Source organism: Protomyctophum bolini (genome assembly GCF_963924005.1).
Source record: "Protomyctophum bolini genome assembly, chromosome: 18".
NCBI classification, from domain to species: domain Eukaryota; kingdom Metazoa; phylum Chordata; class Actinopteri; order Myctophiformes; family Myctophidae; genus Protomyctophum; species Protomyctophum bolini.
This window is the reverse complement of record NC_137879.1, coordinates 2060329-2067828: the sequence shown is the minus strand read 5'-3', so window position 1 is coordinate 2067828 and position 7500 is coordinate 2060329. Positions and strand designations below refer to the sequence as shown.

Genomic DNA, 7500 nt, shown 5'->3' with positions numbered 1-7500 from the left:
TGAAATAAATGCTTAAACATGTAGCTAGGTGTAATGTTAGAGTCCACAGAAGTGAACCTTTCACGCCTGTTTCTCTGCAAGACATTACTCTATAAGCCAAATCTCCAAAACTGGTGGGTCAAACTGAACAACCAATAGGTCAATTTGAAGCTACGATTCCCTGCTTTCACATGACATGAGAAAACGAAAAAATAAATACAAATAAATCAATGTCTTAGCATATATGACATATATGACGACGACGACGACTGCCGATTATCGCAGACACTGAACAGAATTTTGCCGAATTTTGCCTCATCGGCTCCTTATCAGCTCCCGGCTTATTGGGCATTCCTATACCAGGACGTAGCCACGCTGCATAACAGCATCCTTAATCCTGATTGGTGCCAAATTTTGCACAAACCCTCCCTGGATGCCAACGATGAACCTCTGCCCCAAAGGTTCGACAACGGCTGTTATAGCGCCACCAGGAGGCCGACTTTTTGATGTTTGCTATATCACTCCTCCAGATTGCAGCGTGCAATTTACGTGAAATCTTTCACAGACTTTCCTACCTAATATATGCCACCCTTTCCACATCGGCCTGTTATAGCGCCACCAACAGGTGGATCTTTGCAAAACACATTTTTTGGAAGAAAAAAAAGGCCTGCCATCCAAGGCGTGAGAAGAAATGGCACCCTTTTCACATTGGCCTGTTATAGCGCCAGCAGGAGGCCACAACCTGACCTGCCTTGGTGGAGACCTGTCCTATTATAGCGCCACCAGGAGGCCACAACCTGACCTGGCCCCTGGTGGAGACCTGTCCTATTATAGCGCTACCAGGAGGCCACAGCCTGACCTGCCCTGGTGGAGACCTGTCCTATTATAGTGCCACCAGGAGGCCACAGCCTGACCTGGCCTGGTTGAGACCTGTCCTATTATAGCGCTACCAGGAGGCCACAGCCTGACCTGCCCTGGTGGAGAGACCTGTCCTGTTATAGCGCCACCAGGAGGCCACAACCTGAACTGCCCTGGTGGAGACCTGTCCTATTATAGTGCCACCAGGAGGCCACAACCTGACCTGCCTTGGTGGAGACCTGTCCTATTATAGCGCCACCAGGAGGCCACAACCTGACCTGGCCCCTGGTTGAGACCTGTCCTATTATAGCGCTACCAGGAGGCCACAGCCTGACCTGCCCTGGTGGAGACCTGTCCTATTATAGCGCCACCAGGAGGCCACAACCTGAACTGCCCTGGTGGAGACCTGTCCTATTATAGTGCCACCAGGAGGCCACAACCTGACCTGGCCTGGTTGAGACCTGTCCTATTATAGCGCCACCAGGAGGCCACAACCTGACCTGCCCTGGTGGAGACCTGTGCGTCGAGGGGCACGTTTTTATGGTGGTCCACTGCTTTTAGTCAAATTACGTCACAAGGTCGATCGGCTTCCCTGATTGGCCAACGCAACACGCGGGCTTCACGGATTGGCCGTAGGCGTCATGTGACATTTGTACCGCTGTAGTGATATAAGAGGTGGCGTGTGGTGACAGAACTGCATTGTGGGACAGAGAGAGACAGAACTGCATTGTGGGACAGAGAGAGACAGAACTGCATTGTGGGACAGAGAGAGACAGAACTGCATTGTGGGACAGAGAGAGACAGAACTGCATTGTGGGACAGAGAATCAAGGACATTGTGACGTTAGAATGATCCGCTGGACCGTCCATCTGAAAGGAGGAGCAGAGAGATGTCTCCATGCAGCTGTGGTTCTGCAGGACAAGCTGTACTGCTTTGGAGGAGACAGTGATCACATTGATGTTCACGTCTTCAACACAGTGTCTTTATGCTGGAGGAAGCTGACCCCAGTGAACTCTGGAAGAGGAGGAGGACGCCCCCTAGAGGTTCCATCCACGCGCTCTGGCCACACAGCTGTGTTGGTTGAAGATACAGTCTACATATGGGGAGGATACCGGTTAGGGGAGTACTGCAATGTGCTTTATGCATTTGATGTTGACGCCTACAGATGGTTCAAATCCAGGGTTTCTGGGACAGTTCCAGAGGGGAGGAGCTACCACTCAGCCTGTGTTTTGGAGAAGGTCATGTTTATCCATGGAGGATGGACCCAGACTAGAGACACTAATGACATGTACAAGTTGGACACCAGCACAATGGTCTGGAGTTTAATTAACACCAGAGGAACTCCACCTCCTGCTTCATGGTGTCACTCTGCTACCATCATCGGGACACATATGTTTGTATTTGGGGGCTGGAGGGGGGGTCAGTGCTGCAACACCATCAGAATGTTTGACACAGAGACCGACCTCTGGCTGAGCACACCTTCAGCACAGCCTCTTCCAGAAAGACGCTGTGAGCATTCAGCCTTTACCTACAATGGAGAGCTGTACATATTTGGTGGCTTGAACTATGGACAGACCTTCAATGATGTGTGGAAATTCAGTCCAGAGACCTTCTCCTGGAAGAAGGTTGAGCCCAAGGGGAAAGGACCAGATCCAATGTGTAGGATGTGCTGTTGCATTGTGGGAGATCGTATCATCCTCTTTGGAGGATACAAGGGAGACCACACTACTTCTGGTGAGCTGTACATCTTAGACTTGAGTCCTCCTCTTAAGACTTTGTGTAAACTAGCAGTTATTCACTACGGTCTGGACCAATCAGAACTCCCACACGACATCAGGTGGGAACTGGTAGCCATGACAACCAACAACAACCAATAGAAATATGACACATTGGAAAAAAACGTGTTGCGTGTTCTAAGAAGCAACAAAAAACAAAATAAAGTCTGACATAACAAACCAAAACAAGAAGAACATGCAAGGAAAACGGCTTCACCTTTAACACAAGTCCACTACCACCAGCAGGAGTTGTGTGTGTGTGTGTGTGTGTGTGTGTGTGTGTGTGTGTGTGGTGTAGGTGTCAACCACAGGGGTGCAGCAAGCTTGCAACGCACTGGGCTGTGGCTAATCTGCTACGCTGTGTGTGCACACACACAGACACACACACAGACACACACACACACACACACACACACACAGACACACACACACACACACACACACACACACACACACACACACACACACACACACACACACACACACACACACACCATCCCTGACAGGAATCCATGCAAACAGCTGCAGCTCTATGCTCTCCTGCCTGGCGGCTAGTGTCTCTCTCTCCCCCCCCCCCCCCCTCCCCTCATGGCGGGTGCGGTGGTGACCTCACATACCCAGACCTCCCATAGGGCAGAAACCCAGCGCTGTTCATGCAGCCTGAACTGAGACAAGCTGGAGTTGGAAATACATTGTTTTCAACGAGGGGCGGCGCAAATAAGAGCATTTTTAGGCACGTGTTCAACATGACAACTGTTTTAAAGAATATTGTACAGTATAACAGCTAACGTCTCTGTAATGTTCATGTTGTACTATTACTACGAAACTATCTAAAAAAATGGATTTAAGATCATTAAAGCTGGGCTGTTGCCACCTGGGACCAATGCATTTCTGCCTACTTCCGGTCCAGGACTCGTCCTCATTCTCAATAGAAGTCTATGTAGGAGAGCCTCCATTGGCCTGAAGTCAATATTAGTCTATGTAGGAGAGCCTCCATTGGCCTGAAGTCAATATTAGTCTATGTAGGAGAGCCTCCATTGGACTGAAGCCAATAGAAGTCTATGTAGGAGAGCCTCCGTTGGACTGAAGCCAATAGAAGTCTATGTAGGAGAGCCTCCATTGGACTGAAGCCAATAGAAGTCTATGTAGGAGAGCCTCCATTGGACTGAAGCCAATAGAAGTCTATGTAGGAGAGCCTCCATTGGACTGAAGCCAATATAAGTCTATGTAGGAGAGCCTCCGTTGGACTGAAGTCAATAGAAGTCTATGTAGGAGAGCCTCCATTGGACTGAAGCCAATAGAAGTCTATGTAGGAGAGCCTCCATTGGACTGAAGCCAATAGAAGTCTATGTAGGAGAGCCTCCATTGGACTGAAGCCAATAGAAGTCTATGTAGGAGAGCCTCCATTGGACTGAAGCCAATATAAGTCTATGTAGGAGAGCCTCCGTTGGACTGAAGTCAATAGAAGTCTATGTAGGAGAGCCTCCATTGGACTGAAGCCAATAGAAGTCTATGTAGGAGAGCCTCCATTGGACTGAAGCCAATAGAAGTCTATGTAGGAGAGCCTCCATTGGACTGAAGCCAATATAAGTCTATGTAGGAGAGCCTCCGTTGGACTGAAGCCATAGAAGTCTATGTAGGAGAGCCTCCATTGGACTGAAGCCAATAGAAGTCTCTGTAGGAGAGCCTCCATTGGACTGAAGCCAATAGAAGTCTATGTAGGAGAGCCTCCATTGGACTGAAGCCAATAGAAGTCTATGTAGGAGAGCCTCCATTGGACTGAAGCCAATAGAAGTCTATGTAGGAGAGCCTCCATTGGACTGAAGCCAATAGAAGTCTATGTAGGAGAGCCTCCATTGGACTGAAGCCAATAGAAGTCTATGTAGGAGAGCCTCCATTGGACTGAAGCCAATAGAAGTCTATGTAGGAGAGCCTCCATTGGACTGAAGCCAATAGAAGTCTATGTAGGAGAGCCTCCATTGGACTGAAGCCAATAGAAGTCTATGTAGGAGAGCCTCCATTGGACTGAAGCCAATAGAAGTGAACGCAGTTGTCTTACTCTATGGCTCTGGCCTATACACTAGGCTAGCCTCCCTGCTAGCAGGGAGGGACTGCTAGCCTCCATGCTAGCAGGGAGGGACTGCTAGCCTCCATGCTAGCAGGGGGGGAATGCTAGCCTCCATGCTAGCAGGGAGGGACTGCTAGCCTCCATGCTAACATGGAGGGACTGCTAGCCTCCATGCTAGCAGGGAGGGACTGCTAGCCTCCATGCTAGCAGGGAGGGACTGCTAGCCTCCATGCTAGCAGGGAGGGACTGCTAGCCTCCATGCTAGCAGGGGGGGAATGCTAGCCTCCATGCTAGCAGGGAGGGACTGCTAGCCTCCATGCTAACATGGAGGGACTGCTAGCCTCCATGCTAGCAGGGAGGGACTGCTAGCCTCCATGCTAGCAGGGAGGGACTGCTAGCCTCCATGCTAGCAGGGAGGGACTGCTAGCCTCCATGCTAGCAGGGAGGGACTGCTAGCCTCCATGCTAGCAGGGAGGGACTGCTAGCCTCCATGCTAGCAGCCACGTGCAGTCACAGAGGCGTCTAACTTCCCTCGCTGTGAGTTAAGGTCACCTTGTGCTGCTGCCGCTGCTCTCAGCTCCTCACAGCCAAGCTAGCGCAGTCCGTCTGCTGCTCAGCGCGAGAGAGGGAAACACAGCCTTGTGTTCTCACATTCCTTATGTCGATCTGACCTCATCAAACCCTGTACGCTCAAGGCCTGCTCCATGTATGGCCAGTACAGAATAATAATCATTCCATATGTTGATCTGATCTGACCCCCTCATGCCAAAGCGCCAGCACTCGCCCAGCAGTCTGCTGTCCCCCGCGAGAGGAGAGGAGAGGAGAGGAGAGGAGAGGGGAGGGGAGGGGAGGAGAGGAGAGGGGAGGGGAGGGGAGAGGAGAGGAGAGGAGAGGAGAGGAGAGGAGAGGAGAGGAGAGGAGAGGAGAGGAGAGGAGAGGAGAGGGGAGGAAAACTGTGGCTTTTCAGGATTTAGAAGAAAACAGAAAACAGCACAAGGTGTCAACGAGACGTGACAATTGGTGCCGTGTTTCGACCCCGTGGATCTGCTGCTCCCCTCCCCCTCCCCTCCCCTCCCCTCCCCTCCCCCTCCCCTCCCCCTCCCCTCCATGCTCGTTATGTGACGCTGTAGCTTTGATCAAGTAGCGGGGCGTTAATATACGACAAAACACGCACACGTGCAATACGGAGTTAAGAGGTTGCCGACGCCGGGAAACCTCTTAACGACATGCTGCTTGGTGCGTGTGCGTGTGCGTGCCTGCGTGCGTGTGCGTGTGTGTGTGTGTGTGGGATGGACGTGGTCTAGAGAGAGTGACTCAGCAAGGTGAATAATGCAGTGTGAAGCTCTGTCCTTCGCTGCGTTCACACCTGCAAAGATGCAGTCTATACCGTTCAGTGTCAATGGAAGCACAGCGACATGAAGATGCAAAGATGCAGTCTATACCGTTCAGTGTCAATGGAAGCACAGCGACATGAAGATGCAAAGATACAGTCTATACCATTCAGTGTCAATGGAAGCACAGCGACATGAAGATGCAAAGATGCAGTCTACCATTCAGTGTCAATGGAAGCACAGCGACATGAAGATGCAAAGATGCAGTCTACCATTCAGTGTCAATGGAAGCACAGCGACATGAAGATGCAAAGATGCAGTCTACCATTCAGTGTCAATGGAAGCACAGCGACATGAAGATGCAAAGATGCAGTCTATACCATTCAGTGTCAATGGAAGCACAGCGACATGAAGATGCAAAGATGCAGTCTATACCATTCAGTGTCAATGGAAGCACAGCGACATGAAGATGCAAAGATGCAGTCTACCATTCAGTGTCAATGGAAGCACAGCGACATGAAGATGCAAAGATGCAGTCTACCATTCAGTGTCAATGGAAGCACAGCGACATGAAGATGCAAAGATGCAGTCTACCATTCAGTGTCAATGGAAGCACAGCGACATGAAGATGCAAAGATGCAGTCTATACCATTCAGTGTCAATGGAAGCACAGCGACATGAAGATGCAAAGATGCAGTCTATACCATTCAGTGTCAATGGAAGCACAGCGACATGAAGATGCAAAGATGCAGTCTATGCCATTCAGTGGCAATGGAAGCACAGCGACATGAAGATGCAAAGATGCAGTCTGCCATTCAGTGTCAATGGAAGCACAGCGACATGAAGATGCAAAGATGCAGTCTGCCATTCATTGTCAATGGAAGCACAGAGACATGAAGATGCAAAGATGCAGTCTGCCATTCATTGTCAATGGAAGCACAGCGACATGAAGATGCAAAGATGCAGTCTATACCATTCAGTGTCAATGGAAGCACAGCGACATGAAGATGCAAAGATGCAGTCTACCATTCAGTGTCAATGGAAGCACAGCGACATGAAGATGCAAAGATGCAGTCTACCATTCAGTGTCAATGGAAGCACAGCGACAGGAAGATGCAAAGATGCGGTCTGTACCATTCAGTGTCAATGGAAGCACAGCGACAGGAAGATGCAAAGATGCGGTCTGTACCATTCAGTGTCAATGGAAGCACAGCGACATGAAGATGCAAAGATGCGGTCTATACCATTCAGTGTCAATGGAAGCACAGCGACAGGAAGATGCAAAGATGCGGTCTGTACCATTCAGTGTCAATGGAAGCACAGCGACAGGAAGATGCAAAGATGCAGTCTATACCATTCAGTGTCAATGGAAGCACAGCGACAGGAAGATGCAAAGATGCGGTCTGTACCATTAAGTGTCAATGGAAGCACAGCGACAGGAAGATGCAAAGATGCGGTCTATACCGTTCAGTGTCAATGGAAGCACAGC

At 50.1% G+C, this 7500-nt stretch overlaps 1 protein-coding gene across 1 annotated transcript in view; it reads right to left on the bottom strand.

The window, feature by feature from the left end:
* Positions 1-7500, bottom strand: part of LOC308332989 (protein TANC2-like) — a 168238-nt gene that overhangs the window by 52660 nt on the left and 108078 nt on the right.